Source organism: Cyanistes caeruleus, unplaced genomic scaffold (assembly GCF_971803275.1).
Source record: "Cyanistes caeruleus unplaced genomic scaffold, bCyaCae1.hap1.1 HAP1_SCAFFOLD_96, whole genome shotgun sequence".
In the NCBI taxonomy this organism is placed as follows: Eukaryota; Metazoa; Chordata; class Aves; order Passeriformes; family Paridae; genus Cyanistes; species Cyanistes caeruleus.
This window is the reverse complement of record NW_028255898.1, coordinates 185,084-197,599: the sequence shown is the minus strand read 5'-3', so window position 1 is coordinate 197,599 and position 12,516 is coordinate 185,084. Positions and strand designations below refer to the sequence as shown.

The 12,516-nt window shown below is 55.4% G+C and overlaps 1 protein-coding gene across 1 annotated transcript in view; it reads left to right on the top strand.

Moving 5' to 3' along the window:
* Nucleotides 1-6,556, top strand: part of LOC147646466 (maestro heat-like repeat-containing protein family member 7) — a 321,428-nt gene extending 314,872 nt beyond the window's left edge. Inside the window, exon 17 of the mRNA XM_086873401.1 lies at nucleotides 6,406-6,556. The gene's annotated coding sequence lies outside the window, so the exon portion shown is untranslated. The remainder of the gene's footprint in view (nucleotides 1-6,405) is intronic.
* Nucleotides 6,557-12,516: the final 5,960 nt, after the last annotated feature.

Here is a 12,516-nt window from a genome sequence, read left to right as displayed (position 1 = left end):
TAAAAAACTGTCATTCCTATCCCCAGATCTCTGCCTGAGAGCCCCTTGATTTCAGGATTATCATAATTCGGAGGGAGGGGGTCTACATTTTTCATTCCAAGGGAGGCTCCTGCCCTCCCTAGCAGACACCTGTCTCCAAAAACTGAGACATTTGCATGAGTAAATTTTACAAAGTTTTCAATAAAATTCTTATTGATAAATTTGCCTCCATTTCATTTCTAACAAGCTGTTCCTAAAGATCCCGTCAGGCTGTCTTAGACACTTTGGGCAAGGGATTCCTTCCAAGCTGGGCCACTTGGGGGGGGATGGGGGCGGCCCCAGGGCGGAGGGCAGGGTGTGCAAGGGCCCTTTGTGACACGCTGCAGCACGGTCACCGTGGGATGGTGGCAACGGGAGCAGATGTCAAAGGGCCCTTTGTGACACGTGCTGCCATAGGAGCTGGCGGTGACAGGGCCACGCCACAGTGCTCGGTGCACGCGACGGGTCAGGACGCGCCAGAGCGCTGCTGTGAGGAGCCCCCGCACAGCGCACTCCTTAGTGTCGGACCTGGAGCTTTTCTGAAGGATTATTCCTACAGGTGACCTCGAGGCCAGACCACAGGTCTTGCTGACCTGTGGCCTTGCTGAGCCTTCCATCTTAAGGTTCTCTTGAGGGCAGACCGTGGGACTTGGTGACCCGGAGCTTTTCCGACGTGTCGCCCATCCCTGCAGTCTCTGCCCTTGAGACCAGACCACAATCCCTGTCGAGGAGCCTCCTGTCCTTGTGGCAGGAGCCCTCAAGACCCAAGTGCAGGACTCGCTGTCTTGCAATCTTGCCAGGACTTGAGTCTTGCAGGTGCCTTCCAGGCACGACTGCAGGACTTGCTGACTCTGAGCTTTTCCAAGCCATCTCTCCTGCAAGCAGCCATAAATCCAGTCACTGCCATGGAGCAGCGACCCCCAAGAGTGCCCAAGTTGGCCTGGCTTGAGGAGGTGGAAGAAGAAGGCTCTGGAGCTGTCCTGGCACAGGAGTCTGAAGAGGTGCAGGAGTTCCAGGCACCACAGGAGGGTGAGTTGCAGAGCTCGGCCTTAGGGCTAGTGCCTGTTGCCAGCTTGGCCCCATCCCATTCCATGCCATGCCATCCCCTGGTGCTGTTCCTATGGAAAGGATGGGAGAGTCCGAAAGAAGATAGGGAGCAGCGACCCCCAAGAGTGCCCAAGCTGGCCTGGGTGGAGGAGGAAGAGGAGGAGGTCGAGGAAGAAGGCCCTGGAACTGCCCCAGCACCAGAGACCGAAGAGGTGCAGCAGTTGCAGCCGCTGGAGGAGGGTGAGTGGCAGAGCTGGGCCACAGGGCTGGTGCCTGCGGCCATCTTGGCCCCATCCCATCCCATTGCATCCCATCTCATCCCATCCCACACTGTCCTGTGGACACACACCCATGGACAGCACAAAAAAGGGGCTGGGGCTGCCCCCGCAGCAGTGGCCGTGCTGCATCCCCTGGGGCATCCCGGGACTGTCCCTGCCTGGGGAACGCAGGGCTGGGCTGTGCTCTCCGGCCTCTCCTGCAGCCCCTCAGCTCTGGCTGCTCTTTGCCAGATGCAGCCATGGACGGCACACAAGAGCAGGACACCGCCCGTGGCCGCTTCCGCAGAGCAGCGCAGGTACCTGCAGCCATCCCCACCTGGGCTGGGCCTGCTGGCACTGCTCAGCCCAGCACTGCTCTTGGAGCACTCCATGCAACTTCCCTGTCTTCCTGCCCTTCTCCTACAGTTTCTTTACCAATTTATCACGAGAATTGGCAAGGAAGACACCAGACCTATGGACACTGAGGTCAAGGCATCCTCAGAGGTCTTGGCAGAACAGAGCAGCGCTGCCCAGCTGGATCTGCTTGTAGAGACGGCTCTTTTCAATCCAGAGCAAGTAAGCAGCCTGTGGCCAGCCTTTGATCCTCCAGCAATTGCTTGGCTTTCCCAAGCCACGCCTGCTGCTCACTTGAAGCTTTTGAGGCCATGGCAGTGGGCTGGAAGATAAGCACTTGTCTGGGGAAGAAGCTGGGCACATTGCTGACTCCCTCTGCTAGCATTCCAAGTCGCCCTGTGCCTTCTCCAGGTGCCCGGCGTGGTGAGGTACATCCACCAGTGGCTCATGGCCAATGAGGCTGCTGAGCACAGGATGGACTGGGCCCTGATGCAAGTGGCCGAGGCAGAGCCCGATGATGTGGCCATCACTCTCCTGCGGGTGGCCCCAACGTGTGACAGGTATGGGGCCCAGCTGCCCCGAGGCCTCAGGGCTCCCCAGCCCATCACCCTGTACAGCCCGGCCCAGGGCTGTGAGCAACACAGACTTGCAGGGCCCTCTGGCTGCTCCCTTTGCCAGCCCTGCTACAAAGTCGGCCCCCGAGCCTGCTGCCGTGCTGCCAGCCTGCCCCTCAGGGGCCTGTCCCCACAGGGCTGGGCTGCCTGGCTGCTGCTGCCGCTCAGGGCCAGTGGGCACAGGCAGAGCTGGCGGCCAGCTCAGGTCCCCGCTGCTGCCCAGCCCACGGTGCTGTGTCTGACCCCGCAGAGCTGCTATGGCCATGTGGACGACCATCTTGCTCTCGCCCTGGATTTCAGAGGAAGTGACACCGCTCCTCATCAATGTGGTGGGGAGCTGGCCGCAGAAAAACCTGGGCACCTCTGATGGGGACAAGACAGCTGTCTTTTCACTGACTGTGAGTTCCGGGAGCTGGCCTTTGCTCACCGCAAGGCCGGCCGCCTCTCCAGCAGCTCTGTTGCCTCCTTCCCCCACTGCATCTCCCTGCTTCAGGCACTGGCCACAAACCTGGCCTAGGGGCAGCTTCAGGGCCACCAGGCCCGCTGCTCCCCCTGCGTCTCCCCTGGCCTCTCCCTGCCACGCTCAGGCCCTGCCACACGGACGCCCCGGCACTGAGCGCTGTCTCGGGCTGCTTTGTCCTCTACAGGCAACTCTGGTGATGTGGAAGATCCTCCAGGGGCCCTGTTGCCCACAGATCCTCACAGTCTATTTCCCCCGCCTCTTTGTGCATCTCCTCTTCCAAACGTACTTCAGTACTTTGTATATGACAGAGGACGTCCATACCTTCTGGAAGGAATGCCAGGAGCAACACAGCCTCTCCACCAGCGCCAACAGGTGCTCCATGCCAGTCCTCTTGTCCCTGCCACTTCCCCAGCCTCAGAGCCAGTGCTCCCAGCATCACCTGGGCTTTGCTGTGCACACAGGTTTGCAGTGCAGACCCTGAAGGCCCTGCTCTGCAGTCTCCACTTGGAGCATGTGGTGGTGGCAATGGAACGCAAGCGTGGCTGGGACACGCTGCTCTGTGCTGACACCCATCACTATGCCATGGGTCTGCTGGCCAGGTGAGCCCCCCTTCTCCCCACTGCCTCTGACATTTGTGCCACCTGCCCGGGATGCCCCCCCACAGTCCCCATGGCCATGGGCCTGAGGGCCTCGTCACCGAGGGCCTCGTCAGTGAGGGATGGCCAAGGAGACTGCAAAAGGCTGTGAGAGGAGGGTGCGCAGGAGCAGCCACATCTCAAGGGCCCAAATCCCCTCACAGGGTGCTGGGGCAATAGGACAACTGTGTCAGTCAGTCCTGGGAGAGGTTTTTCGCACCCTTGCTGAGACTCTTTCTGCCATTTTCTGCCTTCCAGGGTAATGCGCCGTGCATCTGGCCACTTGTGTAAAGGCATCTTAAGCTACCTGCTTGAGGTGCTCAGCAAACCGTTGCCACACTGGGATGTCTCTGCCATGGCATTCCTTGTGGAGGTGAGCCTGATGGCCAGCACTACCTCGCTCAGCTCCCTGCCAGCCCTGTCCCCTGCCATAGCCACAGCTGCCTGGGATGGCAACCGCGCCCTGTGCTGCTGCCTGGGCCCAGCCCTGCGCACTTCCAGGCTCCTGCCGGCCAGCTCCCCTCTCACTGCCCTGTGCCTTTCAGCTCCTAGATTGCCTGGACTTGAGTGACTGTGGTGACAGCCTAATGGAGATCTTGTATAAGTACCTGTGGTACAACTCCACAGAGATGCATCACCAGGTTCTCAGGGCTCTCCTCCTGCTAAAGGACCATCCCTCCATGGTGAGAAGGGGGCAGCAGCTGAAGCCGTGTGGGCAGCATGAGGCTGGGCAATGCTGTCCCTTGGCCTTGGCTGGCCTTTGCCTTGGGCGCTGAGGCAGCTCCTCGCAGCTCTCCTGCCTCCTGCTTCAGCTGCCCGAGTGCTTTGGGACAGCCCTTTGGCCTCTGGGCCCTGCGGCAGCTGCCCGGGCTTTCACACCCTTGTGTTCTGCACAGGCCGAAAGAATTCAGAGCCTGACAGGAAGACTAGTGCACCTCCTGTGGGACTTGGACAGTGACGTGGCCAGGATGAGCATTGCTCTCCTGAGCTATATTTTCAAGGATGAAGACACCCCAATATCCTGGCGCAGGGCCCTGCAGCTGGCTGAGCCGCTCCTGAAACTCCTGGACAATGTAAGGCTCTGTGCCCCAGCCACGGCCACTGCCTGCTGCCCGGACACTTTGTGCCCTGTGCATTTGCAGGCCTGCGCCAATGTGGGCCACAAGAAGCCAATGATGAGGTCATTTTTCCTTCCTTCCTTTCATACAGCCCCATAGCCAGGTGCAGCTGCTCTCCATGTTTCTCCTTCGAAGAGTGATGTCTTCGGCAGAAGAAGAAGGAAGAAAGCCCCTGAAGGAACGAGTGTACCAGAGCCTGCTCCCACTCTTTTTCCACTGCCAAGATGAGAATCGGCATGTGGCAGAGGTGAGGACTCCTGGGCTGCTGCTGCGCCTTGGCAGGGGGCTCAGCTGCCTCCTGCCCTGACGCAGGCTTGCAGGCTGCAGCCTCCTCCAGCCCTTGGCACTGGGACACTCCTGTGCCCTGCCTTGTGGGGCCATTTGCGGCTCTCTGCTGCTCCCCAGGCCTCTCGGACAACGCTCCTTCGCGCGGCTCACTTCCTGAAGAGGCCAGACCTGGAAAAAGCTGTCAGGAAGGAGAAGCTGTGGAAGTTTGCCAAGCTCGTGGTAAGGACGGCCTGGAAGTGCCAGCATCAGACTAGAGAAGCCCCCTGGCCCCGGTGCTCAGTGTGTGGGGCTGGCAGCTGTGCCTCTGCCCACTGCTGCAGCCGGGGGCCGCACGGCTTCTTCTCCAGCCCCCTGTGGCCCCGAGCCGGGTGCTGATGGAGCCCCGGCCCAGCGGGGCTGCGGGCCGGGCCGGCACCGCGGCTCCCCGGGCAGCAGCCGGCCCTCTGCCCCCTCCAGAGCCCGGCGCCAGCGGCTGCTGGCCGGGCCTCAGGGCTGGCCGGGCACGGGAGGCCGGGGCTGGCCGCAGGCAGCAGCGCCCGGCCGAGGGGCAGAGCCCGCGCCAACCCTTCCCTCCTGCCGCTCTCTCCAGCTGGCAGACCACAGGATCCCCTTGGCCGAGCACCTGCGCCGGGCCCTGCAGTACCTGCAGGACCCACAGGAGACCCTGCGAGCGGCGGCCATCAGGGTCATCGGTGAGTCCCGAGCCCGGGCTCCCTCCCCGCCCCGCCGCAGCTCGGCCCCAGCCCCGGCTGCTGCCCCGGCAGCGGCACCCGGGCCCGGCGCCCTGGAGCCCCGGCTGCCCTCGGGGCTGCTGCTGCCGGCCTCTGGCAGCCGTGCCCTTGGGCTGAGTCAGGGTGCGGCAAGGGCCCGGGCTGAGCCCTGCCGGGGCAGGAGGCCGTGTGGCCACAGGGCTGGCAGCGCCGCTGGCAGGGAGCTGTGCTGCTGGGACCCTGACAGGCTCTGTGTTCTCAGGGATGGCCGGGGAGCAGCTGAGGGGGCAGCAGGCAGAGCTCCAGGTTTTGTGCAGAGGTGAGCCAGGACAGCGGGCTGACAGCGGTGGCTGTCGGGGGCAGCTGCAAGCCCTGGCCAGGCTGTGGAGGGCTCTGCTCCCTATGCCGATGAGGGGCGGCGTGGGCAGAGCACAGCGAGATTTCAGGGCCACGTGGGGCATTTGTGGCCAGCAGCTTCGGGCTGACCCCCTTGGTCCCTGCTCCCTCCTGGCCAAGGCAAGAGCGGGCTGGCATGGCCCTGGCAGGGGGCTCTCGCTGGGCCCCCGCAGCTCTGGGATCTGACCGTGGCTCTGTTCGTCTCTCTTGCAGCCCTCGAACGCCTGACGGAGGACAGAAGCGGTGCCGTGTCAGACCTGGCACTTGAAACGCTGTATGTCCTCCGGGCCATCCAGAGTGCCCGATATTCCATCCTGCAGAGGATGCAAGACCAAATCCTCAGGGCATGGAGGACACGGCCTCGTCTGTCGGGCCTGGGCTGGCTGCACTGCTGGAGATGTGCTCAGCGCTGACCTGAGAGGCTCTGTCTTCTGGGGCCACATGGGCCAGCCAGGATTTTTGATATCATAAGGGTTGTTCTTTTCCATTTTTCTCTTCTTTTTAGTATGTAAATAATGTAGGATATGTTAGGGCTGAGAGGCTCTATCTTCTGGGGCCACATGGGCCATCTGTTATTTTTTGTTTCATAGAGATTGTTCTTTTCTTCGTTTCGTTTCCATCTAGTATGTAAATAATATAGGATATGTTATAAACCACAAGAGTCCCAAGACCTTTCTTTTGCTGCCCCGGGTGTGTGGGGCATAGGGGAAGAGAGGGAAAAGGGTTCTTGTGTTCAGCAACCTGCCAGGGCATGCAGTGGTGCAGGGGAAATGGCCAGAAGCCCCTTGGCCTTTGGTGGTTGTGCTGAAGCCACAAGCCCTGTGGCAGGCAGGAAGCGCCATCTGTGTCCTGCTGCCCGTGTGTTGGTGCCGTGATGGCTGAGGAGCTGCTGGAGCTCCTGTGGGGCAGTGGCGCTGCTGCCGGGCCAGGCTGGGGGAGCCCCTGAGGGCGCGGGGTGCTGGGAGGCCGTGAAGGGATGAGGGGCTGCAGAGGCCCAGATGGGACAAGGCAGTGGGAAGGCACGAGGGGGATGTGTGAGGGAGTGGGTGGCAGGAGGTTCCAAGGGGACAGAAGGCCCTGGAGGAGCCGGGGTGGTGGGAAGCCCTGAGGAATTGGGTGTCAGAGGCCATAAGCAGCCCTCGGGCAGCCGCCTGGTCCCTGACACCCGGCTGCTCCGGTGCTGCCCCAATATGTCCCCCAGGCCTGCAGCAGAAGGCCTGGAGGCTGGGACACCACCCCAGCGGGAGGGTGGGGACAGCCCAAGGTGCCCAGGCTGGGCTGGCTGGGGACATGGAGGGCAGGGGGTGCTGCCAGGCCACGGCCACTGGGTGCCTCCAGGAAGGGGCAGTGGGCAGAGGCAGGGCTGGCGGCCAGCCCAGGCCCTCGTGGCTGCCCAGGCCACGCTGCTGTGACCGAGGCCTCCCTGACACAGAGCTCGGGGCCCACAGAGCTGCTGTCACCATGGGGAGGGTGGCGATGTCTCCTCCAGCAGGGCTGCCCAGTGGCTGCTGCCCAAGCGGCTCTGGAGCCCACAGAAACAGCAGCAGAGCGTGCCCAGGAACAGCAGCAGCCCCAACGTCGGCACCTGCGCACTGAGGCGTCCGCAGCAGCCCAGTGCCAAACAGGGGGAGGCTGTGGGCACAATTGCCTTTGCTTTGGCAAAAGGCTTCAGCAGAGTTGGCCACAATGGATTTCTCTTCACTTGCAGCCTCACAGCAACGCTTGCCAGCTTCAGCTGCAGCCTGTGCCCGTGACTGACTTGGATGGCCGTGCTTGAGGGCGAGCTCGCCTTCCACACTCAGGTGTCCCAAGGCAGCGGCATTGGCACCATCCTGAGTGAGAGAGAGAGAGAGAGAGAGAGAGAGAGACTGACGGGGCAGGAGCCCTGTGCTGCAGCTGCCCTCCCTCTCTTCTGTCCAGGCACCTTAAAGACACATGAAACCAAATCCTGGACTTGCTTGGAACAAAGGAAGAAGCAGCATGTGCTGAAAAAAAGCAGGGACTTACACGGCTCAGTTTTGCTCTCCACTTGGGCAATCCCAAAATCCCTGAGCACTTCGTGTTGCAAAGTATCATCAACATCATGCAGTCTCCAACCATCCTGCCATGGGCACAGGTGGTGTGCAGGCACAGCTGTCACTAGAATTGGGAGAACACTTTTCCATTTTGACCTTTTCCACTCCTGGATTTCAAGCAAAGATGAAAAAATCATCTGGTGAATGACAGGAGAATAGTGTAGCTCACAGAACTAGGAGTAGGAGTCTCCAGTGGCCCATGGTGTGTCCATTCAACCATTGTTAGATTGTCCAGTTGGAGCTCAGCGCGGTGCAGCCCGGGCACAGGCACCAGGCTGGTCCATTTCAGCATCCCAAAGTCTTGGTGGCTCCCTGTGCACCCACTGTCTCCTGAATCCATTCTTGAATTCCCAGTTACTGCTGTGCAGGACATGAGAACACAGGAACAGCTTGTTTGGCTCATTCTTGCCTTTGCTGCTCCTGCCTAAAGGAATCATCAGGACTATATGCTGATGGAATGGGATCGCCGAACAGCAGGGACTTTGTCTCTAGAGTCTAAAACTAAAACCTTGTCTGACTGTTCAGACACTCTAAAATCCAGGGTGAGAATGACAGCTTTGGTATGGAAGAATCCTAGAAATCTTGACTTGTGATTTTTCTAGTCAAGGATTTGAATGCCAATGTGGAAACTATGAAAGTATTCAAACTTGTTTTCATTGGCAACCCCTTTGAAATGGCATCATCAGACCTCCAGGGGACAGGGTATGACAGTGGGGACAGTACTTGGCAGCTCATGGCTTCAGATGTGGGAGGCAGATATTTTGCCTGGGTAGAGATCGAAGTTCAAGTTTTCCCATGGTTTGGATTGACTGGTCATTGCAGGTAACTTTAATCAATGCAAAAGGATGTAAAAGCAGAGTTTCTGGAGAATGTGCACTAGGGAGGAAATAGGGAGAAAACCTTGAACACAGCCAGCAGGCTCTAAAAAAATTCTAAAAGTTAAAATTAAAAATAGATGTAGCTGTCTGACTGTTCAGGCAGGCCTCTTTGTGTCACTCTGGAGGTGATAGTAGAACATTTTAAAACCTTAAGAAATTCGGGAACTCAGGAAGAAAGTTAGGCTTGGCAAGCCCTGGGAAAAGTAGGCCCTTGGAAATGTTAGGCCTTGTGCTTGCTAAAGATCATGTGAAACTGCACCTGTGTAATCAATATATGATAAATGATAGAATTGTTAGATGTGATTAGATATAATTATTGTTTAAAGAACATGAGGAACAATGTTAGGGGGCTGGGGCAGATCACGAGAAATCCATGCTTGGATAAAAACAATGCATACAATAGAACAATGTAAGTTTAATAATTAATATGTAAGTTATATAATGATAGAGTATAAAACATGTTCAACTCAAAACCAAGATGGGTCAGATTTGGGTCTGTGTACCCCTGACACCCAGAGCTCTTCAATAAAGCACCTGCATATAATCATTGTGTGATGATGTGTGTTCCTGAACTCTAACATTTTGGTGACCCAGATGGGACCTTGTGAGTGCTGCTGAGCGAGCTCGCGACCCGATCCTGCTCCAGCCGGCACCGAGGGATTCTCGGGGAGCCCATCGGCCGCGACCGTCTGCGCTGCTCACAGCGTCCCCAGGAGAAGAGGTAAGGTGCTTTCACTTTGGTTTGGGTGCCTGCCAATAAGACGCAGCAAAAGCTGCGCTTGGTTGGGCTAAAGGAATTCCTGTTGGGATTGCCTGGGCGCCGTCCGTCAGACGACTGCGAAAGCGTTGCAGGTTCGGCATTTGTGGTGTATTGTAGTTGTGACATGGAGAAGCTTAAAGGGGTTTTGGGCAGCAATGCTCTCATAGCAGGAACTTCTCCTTTGGGGTGCTTCTTAGCACATTGGAAACAAGGTCACTTTGGGGAAGAATTCCATAAGGCTAAATTGATTTTGGCGAGATCTCCCCATGGAAAAACACTCCAGCGTCCCCATCTCATCTGTTGGTAGTGATAACCTCCTCTGCTCTCTTTCTTTACTTTGTTTTCTTTATCTCTCTCTCTCTCTCTCTCTCTCTCTCCCCCTCCTCTATCACATAACACTTGTTGTCACTAAAATAAATGTACATTATTGCTGTTGTGATTTCAACTGAAATCTTTTTGTGTTCTTTTTGTCCTCTGAGATCAAAGAAACTTCTCGCGACTCCCACTGGCGTTAGCGAATCATGACATTTAAACTGGAGTCACGGACAGGATTTCTGACAGACAGAAGGGGCTGCAGGTTTGTTGTGCAGTCTGTATTAGGGGAAAGATGTTTTGCTCCAGCCGCACCCAGCCCGACACTCCCAAGAGAGTGAGCGGTGTCTAGAAAGCAAGGGGGGCAACTCGAATTTCCCACAAACTGCACACGCCGAGGTGAAAAGCACCCCACACTCACTTGAGGGCTCTGTCTGCAGAATTTCACAAATGATCTCTTAGTGCAAAAGGGTGGGAATGTTTTTGTTGTTGTTGTGTGTATGAATTTTGAGTGCTTGGTGTAGCAAAGAGACAATCAGAATTTTAAACTGAAAGAGTGCCTCCCGAGCAGATTTGGTCTTTTTACCCACACAGGGAAGCAAAAAGCAGTGTGGGTGTGGGTGTGGGTGTGTGTGTGTGTGTGTTTATAATTGAAGTTTATACCTCCCTATAGTGGTTTTCCCTTTGTAAAAATGACTGAAAAGGGCAGTGCAGAAGTTAAAGCTGCATTTTATGCTCTGTTAGCAAAACACAATGCCAGACCTTCTCCGGGAGGGGAAAAGCAGGCGCTTAGTTACTGGTTTAATTTGGAAAATGTGATTGATAGAGTGTGTTCTTTACAAGATGAAAGAAAATTTAAATTGGTCAAAAATCAAACTCTACTCTGCTCAGTTTTGGGAGCTTGTTTTACAGCAGCTCCAAAAACTGGCTTTAAGCAAAGAATTGAGGAAAGAAGAGGGGGAAACCTCTCTCCTGAATCAAATTTACCCTCCAAAAGAGCTAATTCATTCCAGTAGAAATGATGGACCTGTAAAAATGGCAGAAGAAAAATCAGAGAAAGCAAAGGTGTTAGATGCATTGGTTCTCTTAAGGAAAACCCAGACAAGAGAAAAGAAATCTCTCACTGCCAGTATTGGTGGTCACTGGAGATAAAGAAGGGGGTCCCCAGCAAGGTAATAGATGGCTTCTCACTTCAAAGTTGAGTGAAGTTGTTTCTAATTGGCACTGTCCCAAGTTCATTGTATGGAATGCCCCATTGGATAACCCAGCACAGCTCCACAGGCTCTGGGCTGTGAGCCAAAGCCGTCTCCTTCTCAGCTTCTGGGATTGGAGCCCAAAGAGCCTCAGAATCAGGGAAACTGGGAACTGTGCCTCTCATGGGTGAGCAGAGAGGCAGAGGTTGCTTTTATTTCAAATGCTCACTAGAGATAACAAAACTGGAGACATACTGATTACAGCAATAGTGTGTAGAGAATATTTGAACAGAAGGTGGGCATGATATTTTAGTAAAGGCCTGTCTGCACAAACCAGCCTTTGGTATAAGTCGTGATATTAAAGGCTCATGTCCTTGAAACTTTCCTGAAGCAGAGAGAATGAAGCAAAACAATATCCTTGTGTATAAGAGAAAAAATGTAAACCTGTGTGGATTAACCAAGAGTAACTTGCTTAGCCCGGGGACCCTGTAAAACCCTATAAAAGTGTGCTAAAGATAGAAATAAACGATGTTCCCCATACTTCTGTGAAGACTAGGCTGAATAGTCTGAGCTGTTTCTCAATAATAGTGGGTCCTATACATCCACTTTTTACTTTTGTAGTTAACACTGGAGCCCAAATTTCTGTGTTGACCAATAAAGACTAGTGCAGGATTTGAGAGTAATAAATGGAATAACTAAAGATATTTACCCAGTGGTAGCTAATCCTTGCACATTGTTAACATCTATAAAAGAGAAAGAGAAATGGTTTACTGTACTTGATTTAAAAGATGCCTTTTTCTGCATACCCCTTGACAAAAAAAGTAGGTAACTGTTTGTCTTTGAGTGGGAAAATCCAGAAATAGGAAGGAAAACTCAGCTCACCTGAACATGACTCTGACAAGGATCCAAGAACAGTCCAACCCTATTTGGAAGCCAGCTGGGGAAGGAGCTGGAGATTTGGACCGAGAACGGGCAAGTACCAAGAAAACAATACCTGCTGTTACAGTATGTTGATGATATACTGATAGCTACAGAAGAGAAAACAACCTGCATAAAGGTAACAATTGAAATTTGAAATCAGCTGGGAATGGGAGGATATAAGGAGTCGAAAGAAAAGGCACAAATTGCCTGGCAGACTGTGATTTCCCTGGGATGTGAAATCTCACCAGGGCAATGTAAGCTGGGTACTAATTGTATTCAAGCTATTTGTGCTATTGCAGAACCCCAGAACGTGCATGAGCTGCGAGTCTTCCTTGGGATGACAGGGTGGTGCTGCCTGTGGATCATGGACTATGGACTAATTGCAAAAGCCCTGGATGAGGCCCAGAAGACGCAGCCGTTTACCTGGGGCAGAGCACAGAAGGAGGCCTTCCTCAAACTGAAGGAGGCATTGACAAC